Here is a 7068-nt window from a genome sequence, read left to right as displayed (position 1 = left end):
GGCCACGCTGTTTCTTATGCAAGCCAGGATGCTGCTGGCCTTCTTGGCCGCCTGAGCACACTGCTGGCTCATATTCAGCCGACTATCAACCAAAACTCCCAGGTCCTTCTCTGCCAGGCAGCTTTCCAACCACTCATCTCCCAGCCTGTAGCGCTGTTTGGGGTTGTTGTGCCCCAGGTGCAGGACCCAGCACCTGGCCTTGTTGAACTTCATACCGTTGGCCTCAGCCCACTGACTTCACCAGCCTGCGGTCACTGTGTGTATTGGGATCTCTCCAGGGATGCTCAGTGCTTTGGCCAGTGCTGCAGGCTGCTGTAAGAGGGAGACACCACTCATCTGCAGATAGGTTGGAGTCTGAGCTCCGCCACATCCTGAAAAGAGGCCAAAGAAAGAATCAGGACACAGCAGCAGTAAGATGAAAGGAGACAAAATGGGCTGCATACAATATTTGGGGGAATAAAAAAGCAGTGAAAATACAAAAAGCTCTCTGAGTGAGTAGGAACAGGGAACAATACACCTTTATACAAACCATACTGCATAGAAAATGATCTGTGTAAAGCTCAGAGAAGGGGTTTCCTCACTCAAATGCCAATGTAAACATGGCTTAGGAGCCCGAGCCTCTTCTTGTACATATCATTTCTATCCTAGTGCAATTCCATTCATTTTAATAATATCAGAAGGTAATTCTTACATAAATACTCCATTTTCTTTTTTCTTTTCTTTTCTTTTCTTTTCTTTTCTTTTCTTTTCTTTTCTTTTCTTTTCTTTTCTTTTCTTTTCTTTTCTTTTCTTTTCTTTTCTTTTCTTTTTCTTTTTCTCAGATGTAAAGAAAAAGAATTTATTATCCCCCTGGTAAAAGCCTACGCAAAGAAATCTTACATGTTGGCTATACATACTATTGCTGAATTCATAATGGGAAGGTAATGAGGGCAATATAGGAAACTACATAATTTTTTTTATCCTGTTGGTATAAGGAAAGGCACAGGCGTGTCTTTGGGCTGCCTATCTATAAAAGGGGATTATTACAAAGCCTAAATATAAGAGTGAGTGATACCTAGAGAAGGAGCTGACATCTCTGGTGTGGTTAAGTGCCTTCTTTCCATAAGGTCCTTGCCTGAGCAAGGACTAGTTGAAGACTGAGCAAAGACCTCAAGCTTTGGTTTAACTGTGGCTATACAACATCAGAGACATGAAGTCTTCTCACCATATTGCTTAGGTTGTTGACTTTCACTTGTGAGAGCAGTTTTTTTGTTTGTTTTGTCTTCTGCCTCGTTTGAGAAGACAGAAACTGGAGGCTGTAAGTGAAACATTTGTAGTACACGGGGATTACTGTAGATATTATCTGCAGTAAGCTTTGGCAGCAGGTTGAGTATCGGCTCACCAACTTGTAGAACAGCCTGCTCTGGTTTGCCAGAGTAAACCATAAGCAAACTATGCCAGAACATCATAACCAAACTGGAAAGGCAAACCAGATTTCACATAGATAACACAGAGAAGCAAGATCAGGATGGTGCACTCAGAGGTCTGCATGGAAGTAAAATGTACTTCAAAGGGGAAATTGCAGTATTGTAATTCACCTAAAATAGACCAAAAAATAAGATAAATAAATAAATAAATAAATAAATAAAATGTTGCATTATATTACATTATTTTATAACATCTATATACACACACCATGTGGCTGAATTACACTATTATCTATCTATAAAGTACTTGCTAAGATGTTCCATATTCTTCCAGTTACAAATAAAAGAATCTTTATCCTGTTGGGTGGATTCTTTAGATGTGTGCTCTGTGACAGCTCTGAACACATCTGTAAGAAGGATGGTGTGAGCTGGATGCCCATCCTTGTGCATTCAGAGGTGCTGCTGCAGTAGTGCAGAGAGCAGTATACACCAGAATAGAGAAGTGAGCAAGCAGGTGATGCAGAAGAAGCATCTTTTGCCAACCAGAAAAACACAGATAAAGAGTTATATAATAAAAAAGAAAACTTAATTGTCCCAATCTTCAGCAGAGAAAGAGCAGAATTTTGAATGTCAATTTATTCTCCAGCCTACTGCAAACTTGAAATCTTACAAATCTTTTTTCTTCACATTATATTAAAGTGGCACAAATCAGAGTAGCTCTTTTTAAATAAGCAACTCTAATGTATCCATATAGAGGATGTGACCTCACCAAGCACTGCATTTTGAGGCAAAATCTTTGCTGGCAGTTTATGACTGAACTCCCTTTAACCACAATGTCCCTGTAGAAATGCAGGCTGTTATCTTTGGAGTTTAGGCATAAAACTGGGGGCGGGGGATATATATATATAGTGAAGATTTTTCTCTGTGTTAAAGATACAAGACAATGTTTGCTTAATGATGAGACTATAGCATCTGCAGTACTCCCAACACAAGAAAGAGCATGGTAGATAACTATAACATCTGGGCATCTGCAGCATCTTCATTGGTGCCAGGAAAGCAAAGCAAGTTGTAAAGTATACAGAAACATCAGGATGGGCTTTAGTTGTACTAGTTTTGTGCAAAGATAAGATTTTCAGTGCATTGGTTCTGAGACCAACTGTTAGGTGCTGCAGACTTCGGTGTGTTCACACATTCTGTGGTCTGCTCCTCAGAGCAGGAATAATAAAAAAAGGGATGGGTACACTGCATAGAATTCCTAAACAGGAATATCATTTCATCAAAATGTCCTGTTTCACCAGTCTTTGTCAAGCTGTACAAAAAAGCTCTTCTGCTTCAGGAAGTTTCATTGTTTGTATGACAAAGAGTTGTAGTAGACCAATGCTTGTCTAAAGAGCCAGATGAGCAGATGTGATGGATTTTTTTTTCTTCAAGTGTCAAATTAAAAACATTAGAGTAAACAATAACAACTAAACAGAAAGAGGATGAGAGATACGTGCAACTTCACTACAAGAGAACAAGGATTTTACCTGAGTCAACCCTGATTTTGGAGGGAAGAGAGCTTACGTGCCTGGGTGTAAGCCAGGCTATGATCTTCCATACATTTATTTTCAGGCGTAGACATAGCCTGAGGTCATCAGACACACATTTCCCACTTTCTTAACATCCAGTCTTCAGATTAAGAGGAAATGTGAGTTGCCTTTACCTTATCTTCTCTTGCAAATGAGACATTTGTGTGTGGTGGGGCAAGACGGCTGCGGCTTTTTTTGCAAATACAACAAACTAAAAGAGAGGAGATATAGATTAGAGATTAGGTGGAAATTCTTCACTCAATGGTGAGGCACTGGAACAGATTGCCCAGAGAGGTTGTAGACGCCCCATCCCTGGAGGTGTTCAAGACCAGGTTAGAAGGAGGCCCTGAGCAACCTGATCTAGGGAGAGCTGTCCCTGCCCATGGCAGGGGGGTTGGAACTAGGAGATCTTTAAGGTCCCTTCCAACCCAAGCTGTTCTATAATCCTATGATATTCCTCACAGAAACAATCATAGGAAAATGTAACTTACATCAACATTCACCTTAAGAAAACATTTGTATCAGGTTGACCAGAGCTGGAGCATCTCAAACAGGAACAGCAAAAAAAAATCCTCCTGGAAAACTGAGCCAAAATTAGCAAAGCCTACCTTCCTTCCGCCAATTGGATTCCTGCCTGTGAACATCAGTTAGTGAGACACTAGTATTGCAGCATCTTACTTCAGAACAAATTTGAGAAAAGTGATCTTCCCTTTTAAAACCTTAGAGTTCCAGTGTTGTATAATAAAGCATAACCCAAAAGTCTGGAAAAAAAAAAAAAAAAAAAAAAAAAAAAGAAAAAGAAAAAAAAAACTCACAGAAAACCCAACTAAATTTGTGCCTGTGTGTTGAGAGGTGCTTCCATTGGAGGTGATTTCACTTAAATGGCTGAGTCAGGACCCAGCTGAGGATGAGCATCCCAAACTGCCAAGAACAATTGGAGGAAGCCTATGTTCTCTCTACTTTCCCCCATGTTAATTTTCATTTCCCTAGTAGTTGCTTATAATACTTTCTAAGTGTGGTAGCCTGATAGCGTGAAACAACTGAGAAGTTTCCTACTGTCATCAACAACCCGAGCTATTGTTTCTTTATTAGCATTATGCAGGATAATTTCCTGCATAACTGTAAAGGCTTTCTCACAAATATTTCCAACAAAACTTGCTGGAAGTTGGTGTCATCACAAGATGATGTTTTTTCAAATTATATACTGATTATTTTTTTCTATGTCAGAAATATTTAACAGAAAATTAAAACCTCATTAAGCAATCTCAGTAATCCATAATTAATATGTGTATAAAAATTGCTCATATTAATGTTTTTCTTTAGTAAAAATGGTAGGGAACAAGTGAGCTGAAGTCTCAAAACATGAACATGAACTGTATATAGAAAGATCAAGCACTATAATTTATGGACACACTAACAAGGCAATTTAAAATAAATATTGTGATACAGTTAATTTCTTACCAGAGCGGATACCAAAACATTAATAACACAATGCTATGTAATATGGTAAAGTTTCTTGTATAAATGGGATTAATATTGCTCAGTTACCCTGTGTGAACTGTTTCACTTAAAATAATCCAAAACACATGTATGACAAAGCAAGTACATTCTTAATTTTAATTTAAAATTTTGACTATGCCCAGCAGTGTCCCTGTAAGTCACAGCAAAGAGAGGTATTCCCAGGATTTCTGTTCAGCTCTGTTCATTCATCCAAGCCAAATTCTCTGGACTAGATCCAGTAATTTTTGCTTTATGCTGAGTGGAAGTTCTGCCTGATGGAAATGTTAAGATAACCTGTGATGTCAAAGCAAAACTTTACAGCCCAGTTTTCAAAACAGCTCTTGTTATGTTCCGGCAAAAAAATTGCATCCCACAACCCCTAAAGCCTTATTAAAGTTAATTTTAGAAATGCAAAACTCATAGCATCAGGAGTGAACACATTTCAGGGGGTGAACCTAAGTACAGTTTGGAGATCTTGTTTCTTAACAGTATCTCTATTCACTAGTCGTAGTAAAATTTAAAGTGTTTAAACCATTTATCAGTTAGATTAGAAGCACTCTCACTTTCTACAAAGTATTATTATTTTTTTTAAGTACCAGCTGATGCCTTAAATTGAGCAAAACAGAATATTTGCATCAACTGAATTCATCTAATAGCATGGTGAAAATTTCATCAAAGGCTTGAGAAAGGACACAGACCTTACAGGTAATCTAGTTTTGTGTATTGCAAGTTATGGAAATAAAGGTGTTTTTTGTTTGTTTGTTGTTTTGTTTTGTTTTGTTTGATTGTTTGTTTTAAACATAAATCTGTACAGCTTGCAGCTGGATATTCAATGAGGAGGATAGCGTTTGGTAAGTAATGCCAACCAAAGCTTGAATTTTTCTGATGGTTTCTGAATATCAAATTCAAATTTGTGTAATTTAACCCAGTTGCATTGCTACATAAAATTATTACAATGCTTTTTAAAATATCTATTTATGTGCTATCAAAATATAAATATTTGTTTATCAGCAATGTGAATTGCTTCATGAAATTAATGAGATCAGTTCTGTGCATTTTCTGAGGTCAGGAAATTGCCAGTCTCAAGAAGCAAACCAGCCTGATAATAAGGTTTACTTCTTACCTTTAAAGCCACAGTACTTCACCTCAACTTTCTATCTTGCTGCTTTTCTGGTCTGTCTAGCTATCATTTATATTACTTCTTCCTTGTTCAGCCTCATAGTATTGTTATTCAGCTTAATGGCATGCATTTGTCATTGCTCAAGTGAAGCCTGAATTTATAAAACTGTCAGCTGTACAACACTGTGGACTCAAGGGCCTCCAAATTAATCACTTTTGTTGTGTTTTGCTGAAGTATTAGTTTTTGTATATTGACTAGTAATGTAGGGGCTACTGAGGAAATACATGGCACATCAATCAGGGTCTCTCCAGAGCAAGCTCAGACAGTTTCTCATTGCTTCCCCAGCCATCTTTTTATGTCTCTGAATCATCATCTAGAGGTGCAACAACTCTATTGGATGTGCACACCAAAGTCAAAACACTTAGCACTCTTTGTTTTATCCTTGAAGAGCACAAACACACACACAAGTTGGTTCTGCTCAGTACCTGTATATGCAGGGAAAGCACAGCTTTATGCTGACACATAAAAAAGATCATGGATATGATATTTCTATACCTATCTGCAGGAAGGCAAATATAAATATTCTAAATTTCATACACATAATACTCCAATAAATTCAGCTCATTTAAAAGATCACTTATTCTTTATTTTATTCTTGCCTCTTCCCTTGCCCAAATAATTACACTATTGTCTTTTTTTGTAATATTTGTATTTAATCCTTCATGCTCCTTCTTGTCTCATTGTCTGAAATATAATAGAAAGTGAATTTAAGAAAAAATCTAGGTTAAACTGCAGGGAATTTCCTGCTTTCTACTCAGAGATTTTTATTATTATTATTTTTTTTTTTTTGTAAGCTTACAAAGTGGCACTACTGCTGAGCTGCCCAAACATTTTAAAAGTTTATTTATTTATTTGTTTGTTTGTTTAGTAAGTATGAATTTGAAGCACAGATCTGAGAGGACTTTAGATACTTTAAAGCCCCTCAGACTTCAGAGATTTTGGAGGGAAGTGATTGAATCAAGGAGTCAAATGTCCATATCACTGGAGTGTTAATCAAACTGCTGTAAAGGAGTCTAAATAATAGTTCCTCATATAGCAGCAGCTAGCTAGAAAGGTCTTGACCCACCAAGCAGGTTAGATAGCTTTTATCTTTTTGGACAAGCACCACGTGCAGAGGCTACAGTTTTTCTGGGCTGAAACCTGTGAAGAGCTGGTACAGCCGTCCTATGAACAGCAGGGCAGGAAGAATGTGCTTTTCCCTTCCGCCTCCTGTGCTCTCTAAATGTGCCCCTCTGGGAGCTTTGTGGCATATATTCCATAACATTTGTGCAATGCTTACATCTGATGGTAATTATGACCGCACAGCACGGAGTGCCAAAGCTGATTGGGGGCTGAACAGGGGTTTGGTGCTTTTGGTGGTTAAATATGTAACAGAGGGAAAAAAAAAAAAAAAAAAAAAAAAAAAAAAAAAAAA

Source organism: Oxyura jamaicensis, chromosome 3 (genome assembly GCF_011077185.1).
Source record: "Oxyura jamaicensis isolate SHBP4307 breed ruddy duck chromosome 3, BPBGC_Ojam_1.0, whole genome shotgun sequence".
NCBI lineage: Eukaryota > Metazoa > Chordata > Aves > Anseriformes > Anatidae > Oxyura > Oxyura jamaicensis.
Note: the sequence above shows the minus strand (reverse complement) of the source record.